General features: G+C 45.8%; 2 long non-coding RNA genes across 2 annotated transcripts; one reads left to right on the top strand and one right to left on the bottom strand.

Moving 5' to 3' along the window:
* Positions 1–916: 916 nt before the first annotated feature.
* Positions 917–7,530, bottom strand: LOC140418755 (uncharacterized). Its single transcript, XR_011945316.1, has 3 exons — positions 7,437–7,530; positions 4,086–4,199; positions 917–2,213 (listed from the first exon to the last, which is right to left on the bottom strand). It is a non-coding gene; the product is annotated as an uncharacterized lncRNA (long non-coding RNA).
* On the top strand, positions 7,206–11,712 carry LOC140418757 (uncharacterized). Its single transcript, XR_011945318.1, has 2 exons — positions 7,206–7,337; positions 10,857–11,712. It is a non-coding gene; the product is annotated as an uncharacterized lncRNA (long non-coding RNA).
* The last annotated feature ends 2,976 nt before the right edge of the window (positions 11,713–14,688 follow it).

Here is a 14,688-nt window from a genome sequence, read left to right as displayed (position 1 = left end):
CACGATTATAACCCACCAGGTTGGTTAGGTTGGCTGGGACACGGATTGTTCAATTGGATCTTTAAGGCCTTCATATTATTACTATTATTACTATTAGCAATAGGATTGCTTGGATGCTTGTGTCAATGTATTTACACCCGTCTCCTGAATATCCCTATTTGAACAAATTGAGTGGTTGTCCTGATGGGACAACAGGAGGGAATGTGAAAGTGTACAAACTCAGCAATAGCATGATGGGAAAAATAGCCAACTTATGTAACCAAGTGTAGGACAGCTGTGTCAGCTAGTGCCAAGATCAGACCCTGACAAACTAGACAAAGCTAAGAATCCACATAATTGTATCATACAAGGCCAGAAGAGGGATTATAGTGCCTGACCTTGTTAAAACCTGATAACAAAGCCACAATCTAGGAATGTCCTAATAACACAACTTCCTCATGACCTAGGTCCATCTGCGTCAAGGCATCATGAGGGCAGAGGTGAAAAACAAAATAGGACCACGTCTTATTTCCTCTAAAAACAAACTACTGCAAATAAGCCGAGTCAGGGTCTTTCCATGACAACATGTTTGATCAGAAGTTATGACTGTATTGACATTTTTGAACAAGGTCTGTTTTTGTAAAATGATACAGCTTGTGTATAAATATTGAACGTTTTCTCCATGTCTTTGCGAGCTTGAGAAAGAATGAGCAGGTTTACCTTAACAGCTCTCTCTCTCTCTAACCTGTAGCCATCTGCATGCAGACTTTGTTAAATAAAGACAAAGTTATTTATTTCGAAACAGAGTTGTAAAGTTGTTTTTTCTCACAGTCTTGAAGTAGGAAAAATTTTAAAAGACGACAGAGGTGAGGATGGACGAGACAGGGGAGAGCGAGAGAACTTCAAAAGGAAATAATCTGTATCAGTACTCTGCGTATTTAACACAAATCTAATTTATTTGACTTTTAGCCAGAATATTAGCCCCTGTAAATGGGCTGGAGTTTGTTATCAGCAGAAAGAGACCCAAATGACCATGGTTCAGTCCTGAATGTGAGTAACAGCAAAATCCAATCACTGTGGTTACTTGTGGCCTCGTTGGCCTGTCAGCAGGTTGGATGACTTCGTGAAACCCTTCCCACATGGAGCGGGTGAATGGCCTCTCTCCAGTGTCAACTCACTGATGCTTCTGTAGGTCAGATGACTGAGTGAATCCCTTCCCACACAGTGCGCAGTTGAATGGCCTCTCCCCAGTGTGAATTCGCTGATGTACAGCGAGGTAAGATGATCGCCTGAACCCAGTCCCGCAGTGAGAGCACCTAAACGGTCTCTCATCAGTGTGAACATGTTGATGGCTCATCAGATCCCCAGAACTTTTATAGCACTTCCCGCAGTCTGAACATTGAAATGGTCTCTCATCAGTGTGAACTCGCTGGTGACTCAGCAGGTTGGATGACCGAGTGAATCCCTTCCCACACTCTGAACAGGTGAAAGGTCTTACCCCAGTGTGAATTCGCTGGTGCATTTGCAGGTTTAATGACCGAGTGAATCCCTTCCCACACTTCGAGCAGGCGAATGGCCTCTCCCCAGTGTGACTTCGCTGATGGACAGTGAGGTCAGATGATCGCCTGAACCCAGTCCCGCATTGAGAGCACCTGAACGGTCTCTCGTCAGTGTGAACACGTTGATGGCGCATCAGTTCCCCAGAACTTTTATAGCTCTTCCCGCAGTCTGGACATTGAAACGGTCTCTCATCCGTGTGAACTCGCTGGTGACTCACCAGGTGGGATGAAGTGGTGAATCCCTTCCCACACTCTGAGCAGGTGAATGGTCTCTCCCCAGTGTGAACACGCTGGTGACTCAGCAGGTTGGCTGAAATAGTAAATCCCTTCCTACATTTGGAGCAGGTGAACGGTCTCTCCCCAGTGTGACTGCGTCGATGAGTTTCCAGCTGGGATGGGGAAGTGAATCCTTTCCCACAGTCCGCACATTTCCACGGTTTCTCCTCAGTGTGACAGCATTTGTGGCTTGTGAGGCCTGATGATTGACTGAATCCTCGTCCACACACAACACGTGTACGGTTTCCCCGCAGTGTGAACAATGCTTTTTCCTTCCATGTTTAATGATATTCCGATGATATTCAGGATATGATAAATTGAGGACTCTGTCAGATCCTAATGTGATGCTTGGTTTGAGTTTCCGGATTTTGAAGCCTCCCCTTCGAACACCCTGTGAAACTGATTGAAAACAGAAAATAGGGAGTGAGAGAGAACCCACATAAACACAAAGGCAGATTGTGAAATTGAGCTGAATGAATCTGGTCACTTGTGGGGCCAACACTAAGAAAAAGTGACCATGAAAACTGCTGGATTGTCACAAATACCTAACGGGCCTCTTTGGGAGGCAAGAGAAAGAGGTGAAGAGGGATTTTCTATATCTACAAGTCAGATTAAAGAGAATAGATGGCAAAGCAAATTCGATCTTGAGCTTCACAAACAGTAATATTGATAGCAAAACACTGCTTCTGGTGGCACAGTGATTAGCACTGCTGCCTCACAGTGCCAGGGACCTAGGTTCAATTCCGGCCTTGTTGACCGTTGGTGTGTGGAGTTTGCACTTTCTCCCCGTGTCAGCGTGGGTTTCCACCCGGGGCTCAGGTTTCCTCCAACAGTCTAAAGGGAAATTTTAGTGTATTGGCCTTGATAAATTGCCCGTTAGTGTCCAGGGATGTGTAGTTAGATGGGGCGATGGGGCTATGAGGTTACAGGCACAGGGTGACCTTTCAGAGAATCAGTGCCGACTCGATGGGCCGAATGCCCTCCTTCTGCTCTGCAGGAATTCTATGGTTCTAAATCTATTCTATGAATCTTTATAAAACTCTGGTCACCACTCTTCAGGAAGGATGTGAAGGTTCTTGGAGAAGGTGCCGAGGAGATTTACCAGAATGGTTCCAGCAAAGGAGGTTGAGGGAAGATTTGATTCAGGGACACAAGATTACGCCAGATTTCCATCAGGTGGACAAAGAAACTCTGTTTCCATTCACTGATCGTACAAGCAGTCGGGACACAGATGTGAAGTTTTGGGTAAAACCTGAATTGAACTATATAAGCCTGAGTGATCTTCACAGGGTGGATGTGGAGAGGATTATCATAGATTCATAGATTATCATAGAATTTACAGTGCAGAAGGAGGCCATTCGGCCCATCGAGTCTGCACCGGCTCTTGGAAAGAGCACCCTACCCAAGGTCAACACCGCCACCCTATCCCCATAACCCAGTAACCCCACCCAACACTAAGGGTGTTTCCTCTTGTGGGAGAATCTCGAACAAGGGGGTCACTGTTGCAAAATAAGGGGTCACCCATTTCAGATGCAGTTGAAGATTTCCCTTGAGAGTTGTAAGACTTTGGATCTCACGTCCTTAAAAGGCAGTGGAAGCCGAGTCCTTGAATATTTTTAAGGCAGAGCTGGATAGATTCTTGATGAGTAAGGGGTGAAAGGTCATCAGGGGTAGGCAGGAAGGTGGAGTTGGGGTTAGAATGAGATCAGTCGCAATCTTATTGAATGCTGAGCAGGCTCGAGGGGCCGAGTGGCCTGTTCCTAGTTCGTATGTAAAAGGTACAGGAGATATGAGGTGTCTGAGATGTATGTTTTTACACAGCGAGCGGCAATGACCTGAAACTTGCTGCCTATGAGGGAGTTCAAAAATAGACACAATGAATGATTTGATTTCAAAAGGAAATTGGATAGACATCTGAGGGAAATAAACCTGCGAGGATACAGGGATCGAGCAGGAGAATGGGACTGACTGGATTGCTCCAGAGAGCTAGCATGGACTCAATGGACCGAATGCCCTTCTCTGTGCCATCATGTCTCTGACTCCTTTGTGTAATCTAGTTTTGTAATTTAATCCCGGGGTATTCAGATATCACTCAGATAAATCTGTGCTACACTCCCTCCGAGGCCATTCTCCCCTTCCTCAGGTTTGTTGTCCAGAACTGAACACAGTTCTCCAGGTTTGGTCCAACCAGGGTTTGTGAATCTCGGGGCTTTTCCAGTCACACTGAGACCTGAAATCTTCCCTCACAGACAGAACAGACAAACCGTTTACCTTCCACACCCAGATGCTGCTGGAATTCAAGTTCTGATGGATCGAGTGACTGTCAGATTGCAATGTGACGTTTGGTTTGCGTTTCCCGTCTGTTCAGCTTCCACTTCCAGTATCCTGTAAATTTACAGAAACCTCACTGTCAGTTTAGGATAGAAATTCACAACATTCTCTCCGAGCCAACTTTGATTAAATGTATTCCTGGAGGTTTGATCACATGACCTGCCCCCATCCTCCAGCCATTAATCGGTCAACACATCCATCCTTGTGACACACTGCCTTCCTCGGCCAATTGGGAAGCAAAAGGACTCATTACCTTAGTAACCTTGGGACCAGTTACTGTCCGAACGATTTTCCAGACACCCAGATGTGAATCTCACCAACGCAGGGAGCGGAGTTGGTGAGAATCCAGGGAGGAGGAGCTTTGGAACAGTAAATATAAATAACTTACCTCGGGGATTCATGGCGTAGTCGACAGGGAGCGGAGTTGGGGGCGAATCCCGGGAGGAGAAGCTTCAGAACAGTAAGTATAATTAAAAAATTTTTTTTTTTAATATTTAAACTTTGAGTACCCAATTCATTTTTCCAATTAAGTGGCAATTTAGCGTGGCCAATCCACCTACCCTGCACATCTTCTTGGGTTGTGGGGGCAAAACCCACGCAAACACGGGGAGAATGTGCAAACACCACACGGACAGTGACCCAGAGCTGGGATCAAACCTGGGACCTCAGCGCCGTGAGACTGCAGTGCTACTCACTGCGCCACCGTGCTGCCATCAGTAAGTATAAATAACTTATCTGTTGGGTATCTGGACTGGGGGCAAAAACTGAAACGTGACATCAGAGTAATTAACTAAGTCGGGGAGTATCTAGGAGATTAGTAACTAGGAGATTAGTAACTAGGAGATTGCTGAATGTTATCTATAATCAACGATTTGGATGAGAATGTACAAGGCATGATCAGTAAGTTTGCAGATGACTACTGGTATTGTAGACAGTGAGGAAGGTTATCAAAAATTGCAGCTGGATCTTGATCAGCTGGGGAAGTGGGCCGAGAAATGGCAAATGGAGTTCAATACAGTAAATGTAAGGAGTTGCATTTCGGAAAGTCAAATCAAGGTAGGACTTTCACAGTGAATGGTAGGGCCCGAGGGAATATTGTGGAACAGAGGGACCTTGGAGTTCAGGTGCACGGTTCTCTAAAGGTGGAGTCACAGGTAGATAGGGCAGTGAAGAAGGCTTTTGGCCTTCATCGGTCAGGGCACTGAGTATAGAAGTTGGGAAGTTATGTTGCAGTTGTACAGGACGTTGGTGAGGTCGCACCTTGAGTATTGTGTTCAGTTTTGGCTGCTTTGCTATAGGAAAGATGTTATTAAACTGGAGAGAGCGCAGAAGAGATTTACAAGGATGTTGCCAGGGCTCAAGGGACTGAGTTCTAGGGAGAGATTGGACAGGCCAGGACCTTTTTCTTTGGAGCGTAGGACACTGAGGGGTGATCTTCTAGAGGTGTATAACATCATGAGAGGCATGGACAGGGTGAATGCTCTCAGTCTTTTTCTCAGGGTTGGGGAATCGAGAACTAAAAGACTTTGGTTTAAGTTCAGAGGGGAAAGAATTAATGGGAACCTAAGGAGCAACGTTTTAACACTGAGGATGGTACGTATGTGGAATGAGCTGCCGGAGGAAATGGTTGAGGCAGGGACATTGGCAACATTGAAAAGGCATTTGGACAGATACGTGGATAGGAAAGGTTCAGAGGGATATGGGCCAAAAGCAGGCATATTGGGTTAGCTTAGATGGGCCTTTTGGTTGGCATGGGCCAGTTTGGGCCTAAGGGCCTGTTTCCGTGCTACAGATTCTATCCATGAATGCCAAGTCTCTTTGGACACCCACTGTACTTAACCTCTTTCCATTTAGAAAGTACTCAGCTCTCACCTTTTTTGGTTCAAAATAGATAACCTCACACTTGTTTACATTGCCACAATCTTGGTCATTCACCTTGTCTGTCAATAGGGCTGGTTTAGCACAGTGGGCTAAATGGCTGGCTTGTAAAGCAGAACAATGCCAGCAGCGAGATTCAATTCCTGCAGCAGCCTCCCCGAACAGCTGTGGTGACTGGGGACTTTTCACAGTAACTTCATTGAAGCCGACTTGTGACAATAAACAATTATTCTTAATATTACCATTATCTTCTTAGTTTTATGCTGTCATCAATGCTGTCTACGATGCCACCGAACTTTGTATTATCAGCAAAAGTGCAGAAGAGGCACTTCGGTCCACCGAGTTTGCACCAACACATCAAAATCTGACCCACCTACCTAATCCCATTTGCCAGCACTTGGCCCATAGCCCTGAATGTTATGATGTGCCAGTCTTCATCCAGGAACTTTTAAGAGGATGTGAGGCAACCCATCTCTACCACCCTCCTCAGCAGTGCATTCCAGGCCCTCACCACCCTCTGGGTAAAAATGAGTTTCCTCAAGATATGTGTCAATAAATCTAATATAATCTAACCCCACTCTGCTATCTGTTGGTTAGCCAATCCTCCATCCAAGCTAATATATTACCTCTAAACCCCGTGGGATCTTACCTTGTTTATTACCTTTTGTGTGACACCTTATCAACTGTATTTTGGAAGTCCAAATACATCCACAGGACCCCCATTATCCACCTGGCCTGTTACATCTTCCAAGAACTCCAACAAGTGAGTCAAACACTTCACAAAACCACACTGACTGATGGATTGCGGTTTGACTTTCCAAATGTCCAGTTACTTCTTCCTCAATAATGGATTCCAGCAGTTTCCCAACAACAGGCATTAAACTTACTAGTTTCCTACTTTCTGCCTTTCTGAACAGGAGGGGTGCCATTAGTCTTTTCCTCTCATGCAATGACATGGTAACTGGGTCAGTGTCTCCCCCCTGGTCTCTATGAGGTTGTTTGTGGAGAGAAGCCGGAAGCGGTGGACAGTGAGTGGAGAATGTTCATTGTTCGGCTCTGGGGACCCACTGGGGTTTGTAAACCCCGCCCCCCGACACTGACCTCTCACCTGACACATCACAATGCGCGGAGTGATTGACGACAGCACCGAACCAATAGGCGAAGAGTGGACAGATCCGGAGGACCAGTGGGAGCGACTGATCCTCCAACCAATCAGCGTGAATGAGGAGGCGGGACTGGGCTGAGTGAAGCATGCGCAATGTGATTAATGGCGACGCAGAAAAAGGTTCTATCTCGGATCCACAATCCGTGAAGGTGGGAATGGCGGGACGGAGGGAGAGATGAATCAGGAGGGTCGTTAGGCACGCTTCGTGTACATGTTATATAGACCAAAAATCCGGAAAAATAACCTACCGGTACCTGGGGATCTGAGCGAGAGCTGCTGCTTTGTGCAGACAATATTAAGCAAACGCCATCTTTATTTGGCTCTGGCAGACGTGCGCATGCGCCGTCTCAATATTGGGTTCGCGGCAGCAATGAGTATGCGCCCTCGGTATCCTTATTTGGATCACTAGCAGCAGTGCGCATGCGGACCCACCATCTTTATTGGGGCACGAGCAGCAGAGGGCAGGCTCAGTGGCCATCATTGTTGGGGGCAACATTTTTGAAACGTGTCTTCATGACAGAATGTCCAGCAAACTGCTTCACTCGGAGTTACAAATTCCTATTGTGAGAAGTGAGCATTTTGTGTTGTTTTTACATGTATAACTCTGGTTCACAATTAAGATGTCAACAATAAGGCCTGATGGGAAATTAAGATGTCAAGTTCTGTGTAAGCTACAGTGAGCAAGTTGTTGTAACTATGTACAGGACTGACCTTCGGGGAAGAAGGGAATGTACAATAACAGAAATCACTAAGCAAGGGGGAAGATAGCAGGTGCAAGCAGGGGGCCTCATTCTTATCTTTTAATTGACGGTCCAAGGATATACCAGGAGCTAACAGAAACCCCTATGCAAGGGGGAAGACAAAATGAACATAAGTCCAAATAAGGAATCACTGATAAGGAAACTGCCCTTTCTGCAGTTTGTGGGATGTGTTTCTCACAGATTGTATATAACAAATTGATGCTGTGTGAATTCTTTGTGTCTGCTATTGTTTACCGGCGGCACCCGTTCTTGCAAGATCGATTGAAATAAATACTTATTCAGAATTTGACTAAGTGTAAATTATTATCAAGTGAGCGGTGTTTCTCACACTATGTATGGGGCAGAATATATGTCCAGGGCAGTGACAATAATTCAAATTTACATTGTGACTTGAACGGAATAAAACTTTGAAGACTTTCAGAGAAACATTACAAAATAACAATTGACACTGAGCCACATGAGGATATATTAGCTTTTAAGGAGAATCTTAACGGAGGAAAGTGAGTCGGAGAGTTTTAAAGAGGAAATTGAGGCCTTGGGAACACAGTAATGGGGGAGAGATTAAAATCGGGAATTCTCAAGTGGCTGGAATTAAATGAGTGCAGAGATCTCAAAGGGGTGTGTGTGTGGAGGAGATTACAGTGATCAGGATGATCACTACCATGGAGTAAAACAATGAGAAATTTAAATTTTTTGTGCCTTTTAAAAGGAAACGTTTGTAGAGGGGCTGTTTAGCACAGGGCTAAATCGCTGGCTTTGAAAGCAGACCAAGGCAGGCCAGCAGCACGGTTCAATTCCCGTAACAGCCTCCCCGAACAGGTGCCAGAATGTGGCGACTATGGGCTTTTCACAGTAACTTCATTTGAAGTCTACTTGTGACAATAAGCGATTTTCATTTCATTTCATTTTTCATCAGTGGGCACAGGGGCTGGTGTGAGTAAGCACATGGGTAGCAGAGCTTTGGAGGGTGTTGTTTAATGTTGGAGTCTGGCTGCGAGTGCGTTGGAATAATTTGTTTGAGAGGTAACAGAAGAATGGATGGTGGTTTCTGCAGCAGATGAACAGAGACTAAGGTGGAGTCGAGCTGTGTTCCTGAGGTGGAAATCGGCAATCTTGGTGACAGTGTGGATATGTGGTCAAGAGCTCATCTAGGGATGAAATATTTCACCATGGTTGTGAACAGTCAGCTTCAGCCTCAGACATTGGACAGGGATGGAATTGGTGACAAGGGACTGGAGTTTGTAGCGGGTATGAAAGGGAATGGGTTCAGTCTTGTCAATATTTAAATGGAGGAAGGTTCTGCTCATCCAGCACTGGTTCAGACAGTGTGTGTCTTGGAAAATAACTTTCAAGTGGTGATGTTGCTGCTAACTTTTGGTTGGCTCTTAAATGTTGCCTGTTGTATCTTTACTTAATTTGCTCTGTTTCTATAAGCTTTGCTCTAGAGTCGCCAGGTATAACTCAACACACCAATTAATAAGATTCAAATGAAAACACATTTATTATACACAGTAAATCACTACTCATGCATAAACTCTACTTTCTAGACTATTCTCGATCACTAAAAGGTCTATACTTAGCTTTGGACTGGCCCACCAGGTCAGGGGAACAAATGGCCTTTCGTTCGATCTGAGTCTGCAGGATTCAAAAGCTGGTATGGACTGGTAGCTAGGAGCGCCTATCTGGTAGCGTGCATTGACTGGAGACTTACTTGGTTGATGCGGCAGCTGGGCAGTTGAGTGACCCTGCCAAGAAGGACGATTTGAACTTGGGGGCTTTACTTTATAGTCCCCAGGGGCTTCCCGCCCTTCGGGGCGGAACCCGTTCCTGGTTCCAAGCGATTGGACTGCGTCCCGATCACTTGGATCGATTTCTCCAATACTGGAGTTGTTCCCTGATCACTGCGCGGTCCCTAAATGTCCGTTGGCCTTCCTTTGTCTTGGCTCCTGCTGGCGCCAAGGAGTCTGGCTTGGCTTTATTCACCTTAAGTGTTGCAATTGTGCCTTGGAATCGCTCATTGCTATGCAGATAGCTGCTGGTTTCAGTTCTGTCTGGTTTTTGTGCTGTCTGGTTTTTGCAGGTTCCAATACACAGGATTTCTGCACTTGCTCGTTTTTGCCTGTGTTGGCTGAATTTCCCTTTAGTCTTTGCAGTTCTCCATTTTAAGTCAGGAAGTGGCCAACCCAGGTGGCTACAATGTTCACATACATCTGCTGTCCTGGTCCATTCACTTGGTGGAGGTTAAGGGTTCAGGAGATTTTGTGAAATTGTGATTCAGTTGTTGGTCCATTGCTTCCTGTTACCCTCACTCCGTTCCCACTCTCCCTTTCCATCAATCTATTTGATTCTCTCTCTCTCCCTCACTACTCACTCTCTTTCTCTCTCTCACTCTGTTTCTCACATAACATTCTCTATTACAGAGGGTTGTGGATGTTAATAATAATCATTATTGTCACAAGTAGGCTTACATTAACACTGCAATGAAGTCACTGTGACCATCAGTGAATATATTAAGGCTGAGATGGTGAGAGATTTGGTCTCTCTGGAAGCCAAAGGACATAGAGAGCTAACAGGAAAGTGGAATTGAAGACTGAGATCAGCCACAAATGTGTTCAATGGCAGAGCAGGTTTGACGGGCCGAATGGTCTACTTCTGCTCCTATTTCTTGTGTTCTTGCAGAGGCCCGAATCTTGTGTGGGCTCAGGCCGGGCGGCAGGTTCCCTTCCCTGAAGGCCATTAACAAACTGGTTCACTTTTCACAAAAGGTTCAACAGTTTTCGTGGTCACTTTTTCCCAGTGCCGGCCCCACAAGTTACCAGATTCATTCAGCTCAATTTCACAACCTGCCTTTGTGTTTTTGTTGGATCTCTCTCACTCCCTTTTTTCTGTTTTAACTCAATTTCACAGGGTATCAGCAGGGAAGGATGTGCAATTGGGAAACTCCAACCAAGCACCACATCAAAATCTGACAGTCGTGTAACTGGTCGGAACCTGAATATCATCAGATTTTGAACATGGAAAGAAAAAGCACAGTTCACAGTGGGTAGAAATGGTACACGTGTTTTGTGTGTGGACAAAGCTTCAGCCGATCATCTGGCCTGTCAAAACACAAGCGCAATCACATCAGGGAGAACCATGGAAATGTGGGGGCTGTGACAAGGCGTTCAGTTACCCATCTGACCTGGCACCCCATCGACGCATTCACACTGGGGAGAAGCCTTTCACCTGCCCCGAGTGTGGGCGTGGATTCACTCAGTCACACAGCCTGTTGATGCACCAGCGAGTTCACACTGGGGAAAGGCCTTTCACCTGCCCTGAGTGTGGGAAGGAATTCACTCATTCATCCCAACTGCTGACACAGCAGCAGATTTACAATAATGAGAGACCTTTTAAATGCCTCGACTGTGGGATGTGCTTTAAAAGTTCCAGGGAACTGGTGTCAACGTGTTCACACTGACGAGAAACCATTCAGATGCTCCGACTGTGGGACTGAGTTCAGACGATCATCTCAACTCACTCTACACCAGCGGATCACACTGGGGAGAGACCATTCACCTGCTCCCAGTGTGGAAAGGGATTCATTCACTCAGGCAACCTGCTGAGACACCAACGGGTTCACAAGTAACTGCTGTGATTAGATTTTGCTGTTAATCACATCCAGGACTGAAGCATGTTCATTGGACTCGGGTTTGACTCATATTTATAAACGCTAATCCAGTTATAAGGGATAATATTCTGGATAAAAGTCAATTATTTAACACAAGTGTATTGAATCTTTTAACATCCCATCACAAGTTAGTTCTGTTTGAAGGTCTCTCCCTCTCCCCCATCTCCTCCATCCTCACCTCAAATGTGTGGAGTTCATGAAGCTTCTTTCTCACTGAGATTGAGACAATCTGATGAGCTGCCTCTGCTGCTTTCCTCTCGCAATGGGCCAAACTGTCTCGAACATTCCACCTGGTCTGAGCTCTGAACTCCTCTTTCTCCAGTTTCTCTCCTACCCTCTATCTTCATCAGAGCTCATCTTGTCCATTAGACCTGCCTCCTGCACCAGGATCCCAGGTTCGATTCCTAGCTCGGGTCACTGTCTGTGCGGAGTCTGCACATTCTCCTCGTGTCTGCGTGGGTTTTCTCTGGTTTCCTCCCACAAGTCCCGAAAGACGTGCTGTTGGGTGAATTGGACATTCACAAAACTGCTGACCATTCAACTTCTCCATGTTGTGTGATATTGTTCAGAACAAAGAACAAAGAACAAAGAAATGTACAGCACAGGAACAGGCCCTTCGGCCCTCCAAGCCCGTGCCGACCATGCTGCCCGACTAAACTACAATCTTCTACACTTCCTGGGTCCGTATCCTTCTATTCCCATCCTATTCATATATTTGTCAAGATGCCCCTTAAATGTCCCTATCGTCCCTGCTTCCACTACCTCCTCCGGTAGCGAGTTCCAGGCACCCACTACCCTCTGCGTAAAAAACTTGCCTCGTACATCTACTCTAAACCTTGCCCCTCTCACCTTAAACCTATGCCCCCTAGTAATTGACCCCTCTACCCTGGGGAAAAGCCTCTGACTATCCACTCTGTCTATGCCCCTCATAATTTTGTATACCTCTATCAGGTCTCCCCTCAACCTCCTTCGTTCCAGTGAGAACAAACCGAGTTTATTCAATCGCTCCTCATAGCTAATGCCCTCCATACCAGGCAACATTCTGGTAAATCTCTTCTGCACCCTCTCTAAAGCCTCCACATCCTACTGGTAGTGTGGCGACCAGAATTGAACACTATACTCCAAGTGTGGCCTAACTAAGGTTCTATACAGCTGCAACATGACTTGCCAATTCTTATACTCAATGCCCCGGCCAATGAAGGCAAGCATGCCGTATGCCTTCTTGACTACCTTCTCCACCTGTGTTGCCCCTTTCAATGACCTGTGGACCTGTACTCCTAGATCTCTTTGACTTTCAATACTCTTGAGGGTTCTACCATTCACTATATATTCCCTACCTGCATTAGACCTTCCAAAATGCATTACCTCACATTTTTCCGGATTAAACTCCATCTGCCATCTCTCCGCCCAAGTCTCCAGACAATCTAAATCCTGCTGTATCAGGATCTGTATCATAGTTCTGTCTCTTGGTCCTGTCGCTCATCTTTAAATGCACCCATCCTAAAACAATATTAAACCCCCTTCATTGCAAACTACCACATCAAAACCTCCCTTTCCTCTCCAACTCCTTGTACTCGGTGTCCCCCAGGATCTATCCTCGGTCCTTCCTATTTTCCCATCTCCACGCTGCCCCGAGGTGACATCATCCAAAAGCACCGTGTTAGTTTTTACATGTACACTGACAACACCCAGCTCTACCTCACCACCATCCCTCTCCATTCCTCCACTGTCACTCAATTATCAAACTGCTTATCCCACATCCAGTGCTGGATGAGCAGAAATTTCCTCAAATTAAAAATTGGGAAGATCAAAGCCATTGTCTTCAGTCACCATTCGAAATTCCGTTCCCTAACTCCCGAGTCCATCCCTCTCCCTGGGAAATGTCTGTGGCTGAACCACACTCTGCACAATCTCCGTGTCAGATTTGACCCCAAGGTGAGTTTCTTTTAAAAAAAAAATAATTTTTATTCAAATTTTCACAAAATATCAACAGCAAAATACAAAAATAAAAGAACAAACCCCCCTCCCCAGATACACAAATAATAAATTAACAACCATCATCAACACAAAAGCAAATATACACGCCCAATCAAGAAAAACGAACCAGCCCCCCCCCCCAAATCCCCAGCTCCCTGAGAATCCTCATCATCTCCGACATTCCCCCCACCGGGTCCGCCACATATAACAAAACATGGCTGAAATACATTGACATCCAATGTCTGATATAATGTGTGTTATGGGAGAGAGAAGTTTAGTCTGAGTTATAAACTCAAGCAGGCGCTTCACTGCAGACAGGTCACCGTGGAAACGCTGATAAGACATTCCTTCACTGCAGACAGGTCACCGTGGAAACGCTGATAAGACATTCCATTCCACAGAATCGACTCACTGGAAACTAATCGGATCGGGGAGAGGACAGAGTTTGTCTGTTATCAAGTCAAAAGGTAACAGGGGCATGGATGAGGTTTCAGCAGCAGTTGGGGTGGGGATGGACACAGGTGACATGGAGATTGAAATATCTGATATTAGTGATGGTGTGGATATGGGGTCAGAAAGTCATCTTGGGGTCAGATCTGACACGGAGATTGTGCAGAGAGTGCTTCAGTCTCAGACAGTTCCCAGGGAGAGGGATGGACTCGGGAGTGAGGAAACGGAATTTGTAATGGTGACTGAAGACAATGGCTTTGATCTTCCCAATTTTTAATTGGAGGAAATTTCTGCTCATCCAGTACCGGATATGGGATAAGCAGTTTGATAATTGAGTGACAGTGGAGGAATGGAGAGGGATGGTGGTGAGGTAGAGCTGGGTGTTGTCAGTGTACATGTGAAAACTAACACGGTGCTTTTGGATGATGTCACCTACTGGAAGCGTGTTGATGAGAAAATGGAGGGGCCGAGGGTAGATCCTTGGGGGACACCGAGTACAAGGAGTTGGAGAGGAAAGGGAGGTTTTGATGTGGTAGTTGCAATGATGGTGGGGTAAAATATTGTTTTAGGATGGGTGATGATGGTGCATTTAAAGATGAGCGACAGGACGAAGAGAGAGAACTATGAACAATATCACACAACATG

Source organism: Scyliorhinus torazame, chromosome 5 (genome assembly GCF_047496885.1).
Source record: "Scyliorhinus torazame isolate Kashiwa2021f chromosome 5, sScyTor2.1, whole genome shotgun sequence".
In the NCBI taxonomy this organism is placed as follows: Eukaryota; Metazoa; Chordata; class Chondrichthyes; order Carcharhiniformes; family Scyliorhinidae; genus Scyliorhinus; species Scyliorhinus torazame.
The sequence above is the reverse complement of the archived record's forward strand: the minus strand, read 5'-3'. Positions and strand labels throughout refer to the sequence as shown.